Source organism: Bombina bombina, chromosome 3, assembly GCF_027579735.1.
Source record: "Bombina bombina isolate aBomBom1 chromosome 3, aBomBom1.pri, whole genome shotgun sequence".
NCBI classification, from domain to species: Eukaryota; Metazoa; Chordata; class Amphibia; order Anura; family Bombinatoridae; genus Bombina; species Bombina bombina.
In genome coordinates this window covers 600,826,365-600,845,440 of record NC_069501.1, presented here as the reverse complement: position 1 = coordinate 600,845,440, position 19,076 = coordinate 600,826,365, and positions in this window count along the sequence as shown.

Below are 19,076 nucleotides of genomic sequence, written 5' to 3'. Positions count from 1 at the left end.
AAACCCCCCTTAAATAAACCTAACACTAAGCCCCTGAAGATCTTCCTACCTTATCTTCACCACACTGGGTATCACCGATCTGTCCAGGCTCCGAAATCTTCATCCAAGCCCAAGCGGGGGCTGGAGATCCATCATCCGGCTGAAGTCTTCTATCAAGCGGCAAGAAGAAGTCCAGAAGAGGCTCCAAAGTCTTCATCCTATCCGGGCAGACCATCTTCATCCAAGCGGCATCTTCTATCTTCATCCGATGACGAGCGGCTCCATCTTCAAGACCTCCGGCGCGGATCCATCCTCTTCTTCCGACGTCCTAAGTCCGAATGAAGGTTCCTTTAAATGATGTCATCCAAGATGGCGTCCCTCGAATTCCGATTGGCTGATAGGATTCTATCAGCCAATCGGAATTAAGGTAGGAAAAATCTGATTGGCTGATGGAATCAGCCAATCAGATTCAAGTTCAATCCGATTGGCTGATCCAATCAGCCAATCAGATTGAGCTAGCATTCTATTGGCTGATCGGAACAGCCAATAGAATGCGAGCGCAATCTGATTGGCTGATTCAATCAGCCAATCAGATTTTCCCTACCTTAATTCCGATTGGCTGATAGAATCCTATCAGCCAATTGGAATTCGAGGGACGCCATCTTGGATGACGTCATTTAAAGGAACCTTCATTCGGACTTAGGACGTCGGAAGAAGAGGATGGATCCGCGCCGGAGGTTTTAAAGATGGAGCCGCTCGTCATCGGATGAAGATAGAAGATGCCGCTTGGATGAAGATGGTTGCCGGTCCGGATCTCCTCTTCTGCCCGGATAGGATGAAGACTTTGGAGCCTCTTCTGGACTTCTTCTTGCCAATTGATAGAAGACTTCAGCTGGATGATGGATCTCCAGCCCCCGTTTGGACAGGTAGGAAGATCTTCAGGGGCTTAGTGTTAGGTTTATTTAAGGGGCGTTTGGGTTAGATTAGGGGTATGTGGGTGGTGGGTTATAATGTTGGGGGGGGTATTGTATGTTTATTTTTACAGGCAAAAGAGCTGAATTCTTTGGGGCATGCCCCGCAAAAGGCCCTTTTAAGGGCTGGTAAGGTAAACAAGCTTTTCTATTTTAATTTTAGAATAGGGTAGGGCATTTTTTTTATTTTGGGGGGCTTTGTTATTTTATTAGGGGGCTTAGAGTAGGTGTAATTAGCTTAAAATTGTTGTAATATTTTTATTATGTTTGTAATTAATTTTTTTATTTTTTGTAACTTAGCTTTTTTTATTTTTTGTACTTTAGTTAGTTTATTTAATTGTATTTATTTGTAGGTATTTCATGTAATTAATTTATTGATAGTGTAGTGTTAGGTGTATTTGTAACTTAGGTTAGGATTTATTTTACAGGTAATTTTGTAATTATTTTAACTAGGTAGCTATTAAATAGTTATTAACTATTTAATAGCTGTTGTACCTGGTTAAAATAAATACAAAGTTGCCTGTAAAATAAATATAAATCCTAAAATAGCTACAATATAATTATTCGTTATATTGTAGCTATATTAGGGTTTATTTTACAGGTAAGTATTTAGCTTTAAATAGGAATAATTTATTTAATAAGAGTTAATTTATTTCGTTAGATTTAAATTATATTTAACTTAGGGGGGTGTTAGGGTTAGAGTTAGACTTAGCTTTAGGGGTTAATAAATTTATTAGAGTAGCGGTGAGGTCCGGATGGCAGATTAGGGGTTAATACTTGAAGTTAGGTGTCGGCGATGTTAGGGAGGGCAGATTAGGGGTTAATACTATTTATTATAGGGTTATTGAGGCGGGAGTGAGGCGGATTAGGGGTTAATACATTTATTATAGTAGCGGTGAGGTCCGGTCGGCAGATTAGGGGTTAATAATTGTAGGTAAGGTAGCAGCAACATTGGGGGCGGCAGATTAGGGGTTAATAAATATAATATAGGGGTTGGCGGTGTTAGGGGCAGCAGATCAGGGGTACATAGGGATAAAGTAGGTGGCAGCGGTCTGCGGTCGGCAGATTAGGGGTTAAAAAAATTTATTAGAGTGGCGGCGATGTGGGTGGACCTCGGTTTAGGGGTGCATAGGTAGTTTATGGGTGTTAGTGTACTTTAGAGCATAGTAGTTAAGAGCTTTATGAACCGGCGTTAGCCCAGAAAGCTAACTCCTGACTTTTTTCTGCGGCTGGAGTCTTGTCGTTAAATTTCTAACGCTCACTTCAGCCAAGACTCTAAATACCGGCGTTAGAAAGATCCCATTGAAAAGATAGGATACGCAATTGGCGTAGGGGGATATGCGGTATGGAAAAGTCGCGGCTGCAAAGTGAGCGTTAGACCCTTACCTACAAGACTCTAAATACCAGCGGTAGCACAAAACCAGAGTTAGGAGCCTCTAAGGCTGGTTTTGATGGCTAACGCCAAACTCTAAATCTAGCCGATAATATTGTCCCCTTGCTTTGTAATGAGAGACAAAGATGTAACATAATTCATAAGTAGTAATGTATTTCATTTTGACCCTCTACTAGTGCACCAAATTTGGAGCATTAATATTGTTTGATTTAGAAAGAGTTTACAATTTTAATAAAGTTTCTAATTACATGTTATATTTGCAATTATTCATGCTCAGAATAATAATACATATACACTCTATACAGTACATGAAATAGGCATATCATAATTTATAGAAATACAAATACACATTAATTTATTTGGAAATATATACGTTTTTGGTATAACACACACATAGAAAATAACTTTCTATGACATATTATTGTTTGTTCAGGTATAAATCTAGCTATTTCTTGGACATTAACAGATGAAAAATAAAAGATTAGCTTTAGAGAAATGTGCTTCATAAACAGTAATGAAATGGTACCAATAAAGTTGGAAAAACAGAATATTCGCAACATTGATGACTCTTATTTTTTAACAGAACGATGCTCGTTGCCCCGTACTTGACGCACGTTTTTGACAGACTTTTTAATAAATAAGGGCGTCACATGTAGATTAGCGGCAGGGATGTCTGGCGAGCGTATTGACTCCAGCGAGTGAGTCGAAATTGACGCAATGATTAATAGGCCCCTATATGTTAAACATTAGGGGCTAGATTACAAGTGGCAAGCTGTTGTTGGAAATAGTGTGCATATTACCAGTTCAAATTAAGCTTGATCGCAAGAGCGCAATCTCATTTTTAATACCCTTGCATATTTATGTATTTTACTGTATATTTACTGTACATATTTAACATTCTAATGTTCTTTACATACACAACATTGTAATTCTTATTGTAAAAACATATTCTTTATATATATAACTGTATATACCTATATATCTATTCCTAAAGATATTAGTATCAATTTTACATTAACATTGTCATATATACAGTATATATACAGTATATATACAGTATATATATATATATATATATATATATATATATATATATATATATATATATATATATAAATAATATAATACAATCTAAGGGGGCGCTTGTAAAAGAGTAAAACTGCTTAATAGTTGGCAGTATACAGTATGTCTGATATAATGTATAATATACAAACCATATTAATAACCATATTAAGTATACAAATTTTACAAAGAAATGTCCCAAGTGAACATAATATACTTCTTAGATATAGGAGAATCCTCCTTAAAATAAATGTTCGTATGTTGGCTGCCTCCTCCTCACTGATTGATCCGGGTTAAAGCTGTAGAATAGTGATGTCGCGAATAGTTCGCCGGCGAATAGTTCCCGGCGAACTTTGCATGTTCGCGTTCGCCGCGGCGGGCGAACATATGCGATGTTTGATCCGCCCCCTATTCGTCATCATTGAGTAAACTTTGACCCTGTACCTCACAGTCAGCAGACACATTACAGCCAATCAGCGGCAGACACTCCCTCCAAGACCCTCCCACCTCCTGGACAGCATCCATTTTAGATTCATTTGGAAGCTGCATTCTTAGTGAGAGGAGGGACAGTGTAGCTGCTGCTGATTTAATAGGAAAATCGATAGCTAGGCTAGTGTATTCAGTGTCCACTACAGTCCTGAAGGACTCATCTGATCTCTGCTGTAAGGACAGCACCCCAAAAAGCCCTTTTTAGGGTTAGAACATCAGTCTGCTTTTTTTTTCCTGTGTAATCTAATTGCAGTTGCCTGCCTGCCAGCGTGTGTGTCAGGCTCACAGCGTATACTGTGCCCACTTGCCAAGTGCCACCACTCATATCTGGTGTAACAGTAGTGTACATTTTAAAAGAACAACACTTTTTTGACTGTGAAATAATAGCAGACAGCTGCCAGTACCCAAGATGGCCACCAATAAGCCAATGGGGAGGGTTAGAGAGCTGTTTTGGGGGGGGATCAGGGAGGTTGGGGGCTAAGGGGGGGAGGCTACACCACAGCATATGTAAATATGCTAAAAAAAAAATTAAAAACCTTATATTTTAGTACTGGCAGACTTTCTGCCAGTATGCAAGATGGCGGGGACAATTGTGGGGTGGGTGGAGGGAAGGGAGCTGTTTGGGAGGGATCAGGGGTCTGATGTGTCAGGTGGGAGGCTGATCTCTACACTAAAGCTAAAATTAACCCTGCAAGCTCCCTACAAACTACCTAATTAACCCCTTCACTGCTAACCATAATACACGTGTGATGCGCAGCAGCATTTAGCGGCCTTCTAATTACCAGAAAGCAACGCCAAAGTCATATATGTCTGCTATTTCTGAACAAAGGGGATCCCAGAGAAGCATTTACAACCATTTGTGCCATAATTGCACAAGCTGTTTGTAAATGATTTCAGTGAGAAACCTAAAATTGTGAAAAATTTAACTTTTATTTTAATTTGATCGCATTTGGCGGTGAAATGGTGGCATGGAATATACCAAAATGGGCCTAGATCAATATTCTGGGTTGTCTACTACACTACGTTTAAGCTAAAATTAACTCTACAAGCTCCCTACATGCTCCCTAATTAACCCCTTCACTGCTGGGCATAAAACACGTGTGGTGTGCAGTGGCATTTAGCAGCCTTCTAATTACCAAAGAGCAACGCCAAAGCCATATGTCTGCTATTTCTGAACAAAGGGGATCCCAGAGAAGCATTTACAACCATTTATGCCATAATTGCATAAGTTGTTTGTAAATAATTTCTGTGAGAAACCTAAAGTTTGTGAAAAAGTGAACAATTTTTTTTTATTTGATCACATTTGGCGGTGAAATGGTGGCATGAAATATACCAAAATGGGCCTAGATCAATACTTTGGGATGTCTTCTAAAAAATATATATATACATGTCAAGGGATATTCAGGTATTCCTGACAGATACAGACATCCCAACCTGCAAAAACTTATTTCAGGGAGGTCCATAGTTCCCCTAAAGTGTGTGACTCTTTATTCTGACTGGCTAAAAAGCATGTCAAAGGTGCCAAGGAGTGATAGAAGATTCAAAAAGAGGTCCCAAAACAACTGTCACATAAATTATAAATATGCCATGCAAATCATCAACAAAGTGACAATATTAAATTATTTTACACCTTTATTTTGTATGCCTGTCATTTTCAATTCAGTACTTACCTAACTTTCTAGATTTGGGTTCTTATTTGAGCTTTGAGGATGTTAAAATCCAGTTGATTAAGTCTTGTTAGTTACCAGGCTAGATGCGTATAACATAAAACAGTACTATTAACGACATGGGGCGCGATCCGATATGCAGCGTAGTTTGCGATGCAAGCGAGGGAACCCCCGCCGCCCGCAGTTTCAGCTCGCAACTCGAGCTATCCTATATACGGCGCCATCAGATGCTAAAGTGCTGTAAGTCTGATAAACCAGCGATGTCCAGAAATCTGCGTAAGTACAAATTTCTGGAGTTGCCAGTGACTTACGGCACTTTAGAAACTGCCGGCGCCTACAAAACCTGACTAAGTTATTAACTCTCCCGTACTGTCTAACTAGCCTCCCAAACATAGCCCGACACGTCTAACCCTCTATCCGCTATCCCCCCTCACTATCCTAACAGTAAAAAATGTATTAACCCCTAAACCACCGCTCCCGGACCCCGCCGCCAGCTAATAAAGTTATTAACCCCTAAACCGCCGCTCCCGGACCCCGCCGCCAGCTATATTAAATCTATAACCCCCTAATGTGAGCCCCTACCCCGCCGCCATCTACCTTACCTACCCCCTAAAGTGAGCTCCTACCCCGCCACCATCTATTTTAAAATTATTAACCCCTAATTTAATCCCCCTACACCGCCGCCACCTATATTAAATTATTTAACCCCTAATCTAATCCCCCTACCCCGCCGCCACCTATATTAAATTATATAACCCCTAATCTAATCCCCCTAACCCGCCGCCACCTATATTAAATTAATTAACCCCTAATCTAATCCCCCTAACCCGCCGCCAGCTATATTAAATTATTTAACCCCTAAAATACTAAAATATCCCTACCACTAAACCTAAGTCTAACCCTACAAATAGCCCTGAAAAGGGCTTTTTGCGTGGCATTACCCCAAAGTAAACTGCTCTATTGCCAGCCCTTAAAAGGGCTTTTTGCGGGGCATGCCCCAAAGAAAACTGCTCTTTTGCCAGCCCTTAAAAGGGCTTTTTGCGTGGCATTACCCCAAAGTAAACTGCTCTATTGCCAGCCCTTATAAGGGCTTTTTGCGGGGCATGCCCCAAAGTAATCAGCTCTTTTACCAGCCCTTAAAAGGGCTTTTGGCGGGGCTTTGTCATGAAGTAAACTGCTCTTTGCATCTAATCTAAATCCCCCTACACCGCTGCCACCTATAATAAATGTATTAACTCCTAATCTAATCCCCCTACACCGCCGCCAGCTATATTAACTATATTACCCCCTAATCTAATCCCCCTACACCGCCGCCAGCTATATTAACTATATTAACCCTAATTATATTAGGGTTAATATAGTTAATATAGTTATTATATTATATATATTAACTATATTAACCCTAATAATATTAGGGTTAATATAGTTAATATCGTTATTATATTATATATATATTAAGTATAATAACCCTATCTAACTCTAACATCCCTAACTAAACTCTTATTAAAATAAATCTAATATTAATATTATTAATTAAAATATTCCTATTTAAATCTAAATACTTACCTATAAAATAAACCCTAAGATAGCTACAATGTAATTAATAATTACATTGTAGCTATTTTAGGGTTTATATTTATTTTACAGGTAACTTGGTATTTATTTTAACTAGGTACAATAGCTATTAAATAGTTAATAACTATTTAATAGCTACCTAGTTAAAATAATTACCAATTTACCTGTAAAATAAATCCTAACCTAAGTTACAAATACACCTACACTATCAATAAATTAAATAAACTACAAATATCTAAACTAAAATACAATTAAATAAACTAAACTAAATTACAGAAAAAAACAAACACTAAATTACAAAAAATAAAAAAAAGATTACAAGATTTTTAAGCTAATTACACCTATTCTAAGCCCCCTAATAAAATAATAAAGCCCCCCAAAATAAAAAAAAAATCCCTACCCTATTCTAAATTAAAAAAGTTAGCTCTTTTACCTTACCAGCCCTTAAAAGGGCCTTTTGCGGGGCATGCCCCAAAGAAAACTGCTCTTCTGCCTGAAAAAACCCCCCACAATACCACCCCCCAACATTACAACCCACCACCCACATACCCCTAATCTAACCCAAACCCCCCTTCAATAAACCTAACACTACCCCCCTGAAGATCTCCCTACCTTGTATTCACCCAGCCGGGCAGAACTCTTCATCCGATCCGGGCGATGTCTTCAATCAAGCGGCAGAGAGTCTTCTTCCATCCAGGCGATGTCTTCAAGCAAGCGGCAGAGAGTCTTCTTCCATCCGGCGATGTCTTCAAGCAAAGCGGCATCTTCAATCTTCTTTCTTCGCTCCTCCGCCGCGGAGCATCCATCCGGCATGACGACTTCCCGACGAATGAGGTTCCTTTAAATGACGTCATCCAAGATGGTGTCCGTCGAATTCCGATTGGCTGACAGGATTTATCAGCCAATCAGAATTAAGGTTGAAAAAATCCTATTGGCTGTTGCAATCAGCCTATAGGATTGAGCTTTCATCCTATTGGCTGATCCAATCAGCCAATAGGATTAAGTTTTGTAACTTAATGTTTGTTATTTTTTGTAATTTAGTTGTTAGTTTTTTGTAACTGTAATTTTTTTTGTAGATTTAAATTATTTGAGTAGGGTTAGGTGTTTAAATATAAAATATAGTTAATTTAATTTGTAGTTTAATGTAATTTTAGTATAACAGTTAGGGTAGGTTAATTATTAGTTTAATATAGTTTAATGTAATTTTAGTATAATAGTTAGGGTAGGTTAATTATTAGTTTAATATAGTTTAATATAATTTTAGTATAATAGTTAGGGTAGATTAATTAATAGTTTAATATAGTTTAATTTAAATCTAAAAGTAAGTTTAAATGTATTATAAGATAGGGATGAGTTAATATTTAATATAATGTTAGCGGGTTGTTAGGTTTAGGGGTTAATAGTTTAATTTAGTTTATGGCGATGTGGGGGGGCTGGCGGTTTAGGGGTTAATAGGTTTAGTAAGTGGTAGTGATGTGGGAGGCCAGAGGTTTAGGGGTTAATACCTTTAGTTAGTTGTGGCGGGGTCCAGGAGCAGCGGGATAGGGGTTAATAACTTTATTAGAGTTGTGGTGGGGCCTGGGAGCGGCGGGATAGGGGTTAATACATTTAGTTAGTTGTGGCGGGGTCCGGGAGCAGCGGAATAGGGGTTAATAAGTTTATTAGAGTTGCAGCGGTGTCGGGGAGCAGCAGGATAGGGGTTAATAACTTTATTTAGTTGCAACGGGGTCCAGGAGCGGCGGGATAGGGGTTAAACATTTTAGTATAGTAGCTGTGTTTAGAGACAGTATGCAAATAAAGCTGTGAAAAAGCCGAATAGCAGCGAGATTGATGACTGTTAGTTAACAACAGTCCGCTGCTCATCACCCTGTACTTGGTGCGCGGCTTTTTGACAGATTTTTTGTTAAATATGGAGAGCGTATTCAGGTCCGCGGCCGCAATGTTAGGCGATGTCAGGCGAGCGTATTGGTGCCTTCGAATGCAAGTAAGTTGATGGCTTGATAAGTAGGCCTCTAAGTATCTAAAATTAAATAAATGTAACAAAATTGTATATAAACGTGTATTAGTGAACTTTGAGTTTATTTAATAGGAACTAAAATTCATATTTGTGAACATAAATTCTATACCATATATGGTGCCTGCATCTCTGTATTTTATTCACAGTGTGATAGTGTTTTATGTTTAATTTAATAATGTGTGTGTCTTACCTTTACATACAAAATTGTAGGGAACACCCCTTAGTGAGATACACAGATTTAAAGGTAAAATGTGCCTTCCAGAACAACCTCTTAGTACTGATGGATCTATTTAGATTATCTCATGAGTTGGGGAGCTTTAGAGAATCAGGTGTTCAATGTATATATAAAGTTTATTGATATACCTAAATTTATATATATCAAATTTTCCAGGATAATATTTGTTATAGCCTCACAGTATTTTCCCTACCCTCAAGAATCACATAGGTTAGGCATGCCAAAACTTCTTTTGGATGGAGCATTAGCCACTAATCTGAGTGACTTTTTTTATATTATACTCACTATTATGTGAACAATAACACCTCAAAATAAAACTAGATTATATTCACATTTTTGTAAAATATTATTTAGGAAGTCACTATTAATTAATTTAATTTAATTGTATAAATGTCTCGAAATTTGGTACAAATACACATGCTTAATTGTCTAATGATTGAGGTTGAAGAGCTTTTTTGATAACAAAGTACTAAAGTCTGTTATCTATCTACATGGTGGTGCTGAGGGTCACACACAAACTCTTGGAGGGCTGTATGCATCTCTACATAACACATGTAATACACCATCATATGGCTTTCCAGTTATAGATCGTGATTCGTGAATCCTTAAAGGGACACAGTACCCAAACTTTTTCTTTCGTGATTCAGATAGAGCATGACATTTTAAGCAACTTTCTAATTTACTCCTATTATCAAATTTTCTTCATTCTCTTGCTATCTTTATTTGAAATGTACAAATGTAAGTTTAGATGCCGGCCCATTTTTGGTGAACAACCTGGGTTGTCCTTGCTGATTGGTGGATAAATTCATCCACCAATAAAAAAGTGCTGTCCAGAGTACTGAAACCAAAAAAAGCTTAGATGCCTTCTTTTTCAAATAAAGATAGCAAGAGAATGAAGAAAAATTGATAATAGGAGCAAATTAGAAAGTTGCTTAAAATTGCATGCTCTTTCTGAATTGCAAAAGAAAAAATTTGGGTAGTGATGTCCCGAACTGTTTGCCCGCAAACGGTTCACGGCGAACAAAGTATGTTCGCGTTCGTGGCTGTGGGCGAACACATGCGATGTTCGATCCGCCCCCTATGTGTCATTATTGAGGAAACGTTGACCCTGTATGTCACAGCCTTCTGACACATTAGAGCCAATCAACATCAGACACTCCCTCACAGACCTTCCCAGCTACTTGGAAGCCGCAATTTTAGACTCATAGCGACCTTGCTTTCTTAGTGAGAGGACGTGTTGTTTTTATGCTGCTGACATTATAGTGAAAAAGATAGCTAGGCTAGTGTATTTAGTGTCCACTACAGTCCAGAAGGACTCATCTCATCTCTGCTGCAAGGACAGCACCCCAAAAAGCCCTTTTTAGGGCTATAATTCGAGCCGTTTTTTTTTTAGTTTAAATTTAACCAACAAAAACTTTTAAATATTTTGCTAGTGTAATTTTTTTTCATTTTCTATCAGGCCTGTGTCACACAGCATATACTCTGGTTCATTGCTCTGTGCCAGCCACCAGTGTTATATCCGTTTATAACATTATTTTAAATTAAAAAATTTTTTTTAATTATTTTGCTAGTGTAATCTAATTACATTTTCTATCAGGCCTGTGTCTGTCAGGCTCACACAGCATTAATATACTTCATTTCTTTTCAGTCTTTTGGTTAATTGCTCTGTGCCAGGCAGCCACCACTCATATCTTCTTCACCTTAATTTAAATTTAAAAAAAAAAAACGTTTAAATTTTTTTGATAGTGTAATCTAATATCATTTTCTATCAGGCATGTGTGTTTTGCTGACATACAGAGCCTACTGTGTTTACTTGCTGCCCTCCCTAGTCTATGAGCCACGACTCATATGTGTTTAACCTTTTTTTTAATTCCCCCCCCCAAAATTTTTTTTAAATCATTTGTCTAGTGTAATCTAATAGTATTTTCTATCAGGCATGTGTGTCTCTGACTTACAGAGCCTACTGTTTTTAATAGCTGCCCTTCCAAGGCTATCAGCCACGACTCATATCTATGTGCTTAACCTTTTTCTTTAAATTTCCCAATTTTTTTTAAATCATTATGCTAGTGTAATCTAATTTTATTTTCTATTAGGCCTGTGTCTAACTGTCTATCTGACTTACAAAGCATACTGTTGGTAATTGCTGCCCTACATAGCAGCCAGCCAGTGCGGCCACTCATATGTGCATTGCACTTCTTAACATTATTTTAATATTAAAATATAAAATTTTAAATTATTTTGCTAGTGTAATCTAACTTAATTTTCTATCAGGCCTGTGTTTTTGTCACTTACACAGCATACTGTGTTAAATTGCTGCCCTACCTACCAGCCACGACTCATATCTGCCAGCCTGTGTGCCAGGCCCAACTAGCCAATTAGTGACACCAATCATAGTTGTTGTAACAGTATTGAAAACATTGTGAATCATCACTTTTTTGACTGTCAATCTGCAGTCTAGTAGTGCCACTGAATTGCAGTTCCCTCCTGCCTGCCAGCCTGTGTGCCAGGCTTAACTAGGCAATTAGTGCCACCAATCCTAGTTGTTGTAACAGTATTGTTAATCTTTAAAATTACAAATTGTTCGCTTGTGATTCATCAGTTTGCTTGTGCCATTGAATTGCACTTCCCTCCTGCCTGCCAGCATGTTTTCCAGGCCCAACTAGCCAATTAGTGGCACCAATCATAATTCTTGTAACAGTATATAAAAAATTTAAAATCATAATTTTTTGTGACTGCAAATATTCAGTCTCCTAGTGCCATTGAATTGCAGTTTCCTCCTGCCTGCCAGCCTGTGTGCCAGGCCAAAACTAGCCAATTAGTGCCACCAATCCTAGTTGTTGTAACAGTATTGTTAATCTTTAAAATTACAAATTGTTTGCTTGTGATTCATCAGTTTGCTCGTGCCATTGAATTGCACTTTCCTCCTGCCTGCCAGCGTGTTTTCCAGGCCCAACTAGCCAATTAGTGGCACCAATCATAATTCTTGTAACAGTATATAAAAAATTTAAAATCATAATTTTTTGTGACTGCAAATATTCAGTCTCCTAGTGCCATTGAATTGCAGTTTCCTCCTGCCTGCCAGCCTGTGTGCCAGGCCCAAACTAGCCAATTAGTGCCACCAATCCTAGTTGTTGTAACAGTATTGTTAATCTTTAAAATTACAAATTGTTCGCTTGTGATTCATCAGTTTGCTCGTGCCATTGAATTGCACTTTCCTCCTGCCTGCCAGCGTGTATTCCAGGCCCAACTAGCCAATTAGTGGCACCAATCATAATTCTTGTAACAGTATATACAAAATTTAAAATCATAATTTTTTGTGACTGCAAATCTTCAGTGTCCTAGTGCCATTGAATTGCAGTTTCCTCCTGCCTGCCAGCCTGTGTGCCGGGCCCAAACTAGCCAATTAGTGCCACCAATCCTAGTTGTTGTAACAGTATTGTTAATCTTTAAAATTACAAATTGTTTGCTTGTGATTCATCAGTTTGCTCGTGCCATTGAATTGCACTTTCCTCCTGTCTGCCAGCGTGTTTTCCAGGCCCAACTAGCCAATTAGTGGCACCAATCATAATTCTTGTAACAGTATATAAAAAATTTAAAATCATAATATTTTGTGACTGCAAATATTCAGTCTCCTAGTGCCATTGAATTGCAGTTTCCTCCTGCCTGCCAGCCTGTGTGCCAGGCCCAAACTAGCCAATTAGTGCCACCAATCCTAGTTGTTGTAACAGTATTGTTAATCTTTAAAATTACAAATTGTTCGCTTGTGATTCATCAGTTTGCTCGTGCCATTGAATTGCACTTTCCTCCTGCCTGCCAGCGTGTATTCCAGGCCCAACTAGCCAATTAGTGGCACCAATCATAATTCTTGTAACAGTATATACAAAATTTAAAATCATAATTTTTTGTGACTGCAAATCTTCAGTGTCCTAGTGCCATTGAATTGCAGTTTCCTCCTGCCTGCCAGCCTGTGTGCCGGGCCCAAACTAGCCAATTAGTGCCACCAATCCTAGTTGTTGTAACAGTATTGTTAATCTTTAAAATTACAAATTGTTTGCTTGTGATTCATCAGTTTGCTTGTGCCATTGAATTGCACTTTCCTCCTGCCTGCCAGCATGTTTTCCAGGCCCAACTAGCCAATTAGTGGCACCAATCATAATTCTTGTAACAGTATATAAAAAATTTAAAATCATAATTTTTTTGACTGCAAATATTCAGTCTCCTAGTGCCATTGAATTGCAGTTTCCTCCTGCCTGCCAGCCTGTGTGCCAGGCCCTTACTAGCCAATTAGTGCCACCAATCCTAGTTGTTGTAACAGTATTGTTAATATTTAAAATTAAACATTGTTCGATTGTGATTCATCATTTGGCTTGTTGCATTGAATTGCAGTTCCCTCCTGCCTGCCAGCCTCTGTGCCAGGCCCAACTAGCCAATTAGTGCCACCTATCATATTTCTTCTAACAGTATATAAAAAAATTTAAATCATAATTTTTTTGACTGCAAATCTTCAGTGTCCTAGTGCCATTGAATTGCAGTTTCCTCCTGCCTGGCAGCCTGTGTGCCAGTCCCAACTAGCCAATTAGTGCCACCAATTATAGTTGTTTAAACAGTATTGAAAAAATTGTAAATCATCACTTTTTTGACTGTGATTCTGTAGTCTAGTACTGCCATTGAATTGCAGTTCCCTCCTGCCTGCCAGCCTGTGTGCCAGGCCGACTTGCCAACTAGTTACACCAATCATATTTCTTGTCACAGTATTGTTATTATTTAAAATAAAAAAATATTTGATTGTTATTCTGAATCCTCAGTTTTCTCGTGCCATTGAATCGCACTTTCCTCCTGCCGGGCAGCCTGTGTGCCAGGCCCAACTAGCCAAGTAGTGCTAGCAATCATATTTCTTTTAACAGTCTTGAAAAAATTGTAAATCATCACTGTTTTGACTGTGAATCTGCAGTCTCCTAGTGCCCTTGAATTGCATTTTCCTCCTGCCTGCCAGCCTGTGTGCCAGGTCAATTTGCCAACTAGTTACACCAATCATATTTGTTGTCACAGTATTGTTAATAATTTAAATTAAAACATTTTGATTGTTATTCTGAATCCTCAGTTTTCTCATGCCATTGAATTGCACTTTCCTCCTGCCTGCCAGCCAGTGTGCCAGGCTGACTTGCCAACTATTTTCACCAATAATAATTGTTGTCACAGTATTGTTAATTATTCAAATTAAAAAATTTTGATGGCTATTCTGAATCCTCAGTTTTCTCGTGCCATTGAATTGCATTTTCCTCCTGCCTCCCAGCCTGTGTGCCAGGCCCAACTATCCAATTAGTGCCAGTAATCATATTTCTTTTAACAGTCTTGCAAAAATTGTCAATCATCACTGTTTGGACTGTCAATCTGAAGTCTACTAGTGTCCTTGAATTGCATTTTTCTCCTGCCTGCCAACCTGTGTTCCAGGCCGACTTGCCAACTAGTTACACCAATCTTATTTGCTGTCACAGTATTGTTAATAATTAAAATTAAAAAAATTTGGATTGTTATTCTGAATCCTTAGTTTGCTCGTGCCATTGAATTGCACTTTCCTTCTGCCTGCCAGCCTGTGTGCCAGGCCGACTTGGCAACTATTTACACCAATCATATTTGTTGACACAGTATTGTTAATAATTAAATTTTTTAAATTTTTGCTTGTTATTCTGAATCCTCAGTTTGCTCATGCCATTGAATTGCACTTTCCTCCTGCCTGCCAGCCTGTGTGCCAGGCCCAACTAGCCAATTAGTGCCAGCAATCATATTTCTTTTAACAGTATTGCAAAAATTGTCAATCATCACTGTTTTGACTATCAATCTGCAGTCTACTAGTGTCCTCAAATAGCATTTTCCTCCTGCCTGCCACCCTGTGTGCCAGGCCGACTTGCCAACTAGTTACACCGATCTTATATGTTGTCACAGTATTGTTAATAATTATAATAAAACATTTTTTGATTGTTATTCTGAATCCTCAGTTTGCTTGTGCCATTGAATTGCACTTTCCTCCTGCTTGCCAGCCTGTGTGCCAGGCCGTCTTGCCAACTATTTACACCAATCATAATTGTTGTCACAGTATTGTTACTAATTAAAATTAAAAAAAATGTGATTGTTGTTCTGAATCCTCAGTTTTCTCGTGCCATTGAATTGCATTTTCCTCCTGCCTGGCAGCCTGTTTGCCAGGCCGACTTTCCAAATATTTACACCAATCATATTTGTTGTCACAGTATTCTTAATAATTAAAAAAAATTTTTTTTTAATTGTTGTTCCGAATCCTCAGTTTGCTTGTGCCATTGAATTGCACTTTCCTCCTGCCTGGCAGCCTGTTTGCCAGGCCGACTTCCCAAATATTTACACCAATCATATTTGTTGTCACAGTATTGTTACTAATTAAAATTAAAAACATTTTGATTGTTGTTCTGAATCCTCAGTTTTCTCGTGCCATTGAATTGCATTTTCCTCCTGCCTGGCAGCCTGTTTGCCAGGCCAACTTTCCAAATATTTACACCAATCATATTTATTGTCACAGTATTCTTAATAATTAAAATTTAAAAATGTTTTAATTGTTGTTCTGAATCCTCAGTTTGCTCGTGCCATTGAATTGCACTTTCCTCCTGCCTGCCAGCCTGTGTGCAAGGCCCACCTAGCCAATTATTCCCAGCAATCATATTTATTTTAACAGTATTGAAAATATTGTCAATCATCACTGTTTTGACTGTCAATATTCAGTGTACTAGTGTCCTTGAATTGCATTTTCCTCCTGCCTGCCAGCCTGTGTGCCAGGCCGACTTGCCAACTAGTTACACCAATCTTATTTGTTGTCACAGTATTGTTAATAATTAAAAATAAAAATTTTTTGATTGTTATTCTGAATCCTCAGTTTGCTCGTGACATTGAATTGCACTTTCCTCCTGCCTGCCAGCCTGTGTGCCAGGCCGTCTTGCCAACTATTTACACCAATCATAATTGTTGTCACAGTATTGTTACTAATTAAAATTAAAACATTTTTTATTGTTGTTCTGAATCCTCAGTTTGCTAGTGCCATTGAATTGCACTTTCCTCCTGCCTGCCAGCCTGTGTGCCAGCCCCAACTAGCCAATTAGTTCCAGCAATCATATATATTTTAACAGTATTGCAAAAATTGTCAATCATCACTGTTTTGACTGTAAATCTGCAGTCTACTAGTGTCCTTTAATTGCATTTTCCTCCTGCCTGCCAGCCTGTGTGCCAGGCCGACTTGCCAACTAGTTACACCAATCTTATTAGTTGTCACAGTATTGTTAATAATTATAATTAAAAAAATTTGGATTGTTATTCTGAATCCTCAGTTTGCTCGTGCCATTGAATTGCACTTTCCTCCTGCCTGCCAGCCTGTGTGCCAGTCCAACTTGCCAATTATTTACACCATTCATATTTGTAGTCACAGTATTGTTAGTAATAAAAATTAAAACAATTTTGATTGTTGTTCTGAATCCTCAGTTTGCTCGTGCCATTGAATTGCACTTTCCTCCTGCCTGCCAGCCTGTGTGCCAGGCCCAACTAGCCAATTAGTGCCAGCAATCATATTTATTTTAACAGTATTGCAAAAATTGTCAATCATCACTGTTTTAACTGTCAATCTGCATTCTACTAGTGTCCTTGAATTGCATTTTCCTCCTGCCTGCCAGCCTGTGTGCCAGGCCGACTTGCCAACTAGTTACACCAATCTTATTAGTTGTCACAGTATTGTTAATAATTATAATTAAAAAAATTTGGATTGTTATTCTGAATCCTCAGTTTGCTCGTGCCATTGAATTGCACTTTCCTCCTGCCTGCCAGCCTGTGTGCCAGTCCAACTTGCCAATTATTTACACCATTCATATTTGTAGTCACAGTATTGTTAATAATTAAAATTTTAAAATTTTTGCTTGTTATTCTGAATTATCAGTTTGCTCGTGCCATTGAATCGCACTTTCCTCCTGCCGGGCAGTCTGTGTGCCAGGCCCAACTAGCCAAGTAGTGCTAGCAATCATATTTCTTTTAACAGTTTTGAAAAAATTGTAAATCATCACTGTTTTGACTGTGAATCTATAGTCTCCTAGTGCCCTTGAATTGCATTTTCCTCCTGCCTGCCAGCCTGTGTGCCAGGTCGATTTGCCAACTAGTTACACCAATCATATTTGTTGTCACAGTATTGTTAATAATTTAAATTAAAACATTTTTGATTGTTATTCTGAATCCTCAGTTTGCTCATGCCATTGAATTGCACTTTCCTCCTGCCTGCCAGCCAGTGTGCGAGGCTGACTTGCCAACTATTTTCACCAATAATAATTGTTGTCACAGTATTGTTAATTATTCGAATTAAAAAATTTTTGATGGTTATTCTGAATCCTCAGTTTTCTCGTGCCATTGAATTGCACTTTCCTTCTGCCTGCCAGCCTGTGTGCTAGGCTGACTTGCCAACTATTTACACCAATCTTATTTGTTGTCACAGTATTGTTAATAATTATAATAAAACATTTTTGGATTGTTATTCTGAATCCTCAGTTTGCTCGTGCCATTGAATTGCACTTTCCTTCTGCCTGCCAGCCTGTGTGCTAGGCCGACTTGCCAACTATTTACACCAATTATATTTGTTGTCACAGTATTGTTAATAATTAAAATGTAAAAATTTTTGCTTGTTATTCTGAATCCTCAGTTTGCTCGTGCCATTGAATTGCACTTTCCTCCTGCCTGCCAGCCTGTGTGCCAGGCCCAACTAGCCAATTAGTGCCAGCAATCATATTTATTTTAACAGTATTGCAAAAATTGTCAATCATCACTGTTTTGACTGTTAATCTGCAGTCTACTAGTGTCCTCGAATTGCATTTTCCTCCTGCCTGCCAGCCTGTGTGCCAGGCCGACTTGCCAACTAGTTACACCAATCTTATTTGTTGTCACAGTATTGTTAATAATTATAATTAAAAAAAATTGGATTGTTATTCTGAATCCTCAGTTTGCTCATGCCATTGAATTGCACTTTCCTCCAGTTTGCCAGCCTGTGTGCCAGGCCGTCTTGCCAACTATTTACACCAATCATAATTGTTGTCACAGTATTGTTACTAATTAAAAATAAAAAAAATGTGATTGTTGTTCTGAATCCTCAGTTTGCTCGTGCCATTGAATTGCACTTTCCTCCTGCCTGCCAGCCTGTGTGCCAGGCCCAACTAGCCAATTAGTGCCAGCAATCATATTTCTTTTAACAGTATTGAAAAAATTGTCAATCATCACTGTTTTGACTGTCAATCTGCAGTCTACTAGTGCCCTGCCTTAAATTGCATGTTCCTCCTGCCTGCCTGCCTGTGTGCCAGGCCCAACTAGCCAATTAGTTCCACCATTCATATTTCTTGTAACAGTATTGAAATTTGTGTTAATCATAACTGTTTTGACTGTGAATCTTCAGTCTCCTAGTGCCATTGAATTGCAGTTTCCTTTCTCCCAGCGTGTGTGCCAGACAGGCCCATTTGCCAACTATTGCCAACAATCATATTTGTTGTCACAGTACTTCTAATATTTAAAAAAATTAACAATTTGTGATTTTTAAAACATCTGTCTTTTTTGTTGTTGTTGTCAGTCTCACAGCGTATACTGTGCCCACTTGCACAGTTCCACCACTCATATAATTTGTGTAATACTATTGTTAGTGTCCATT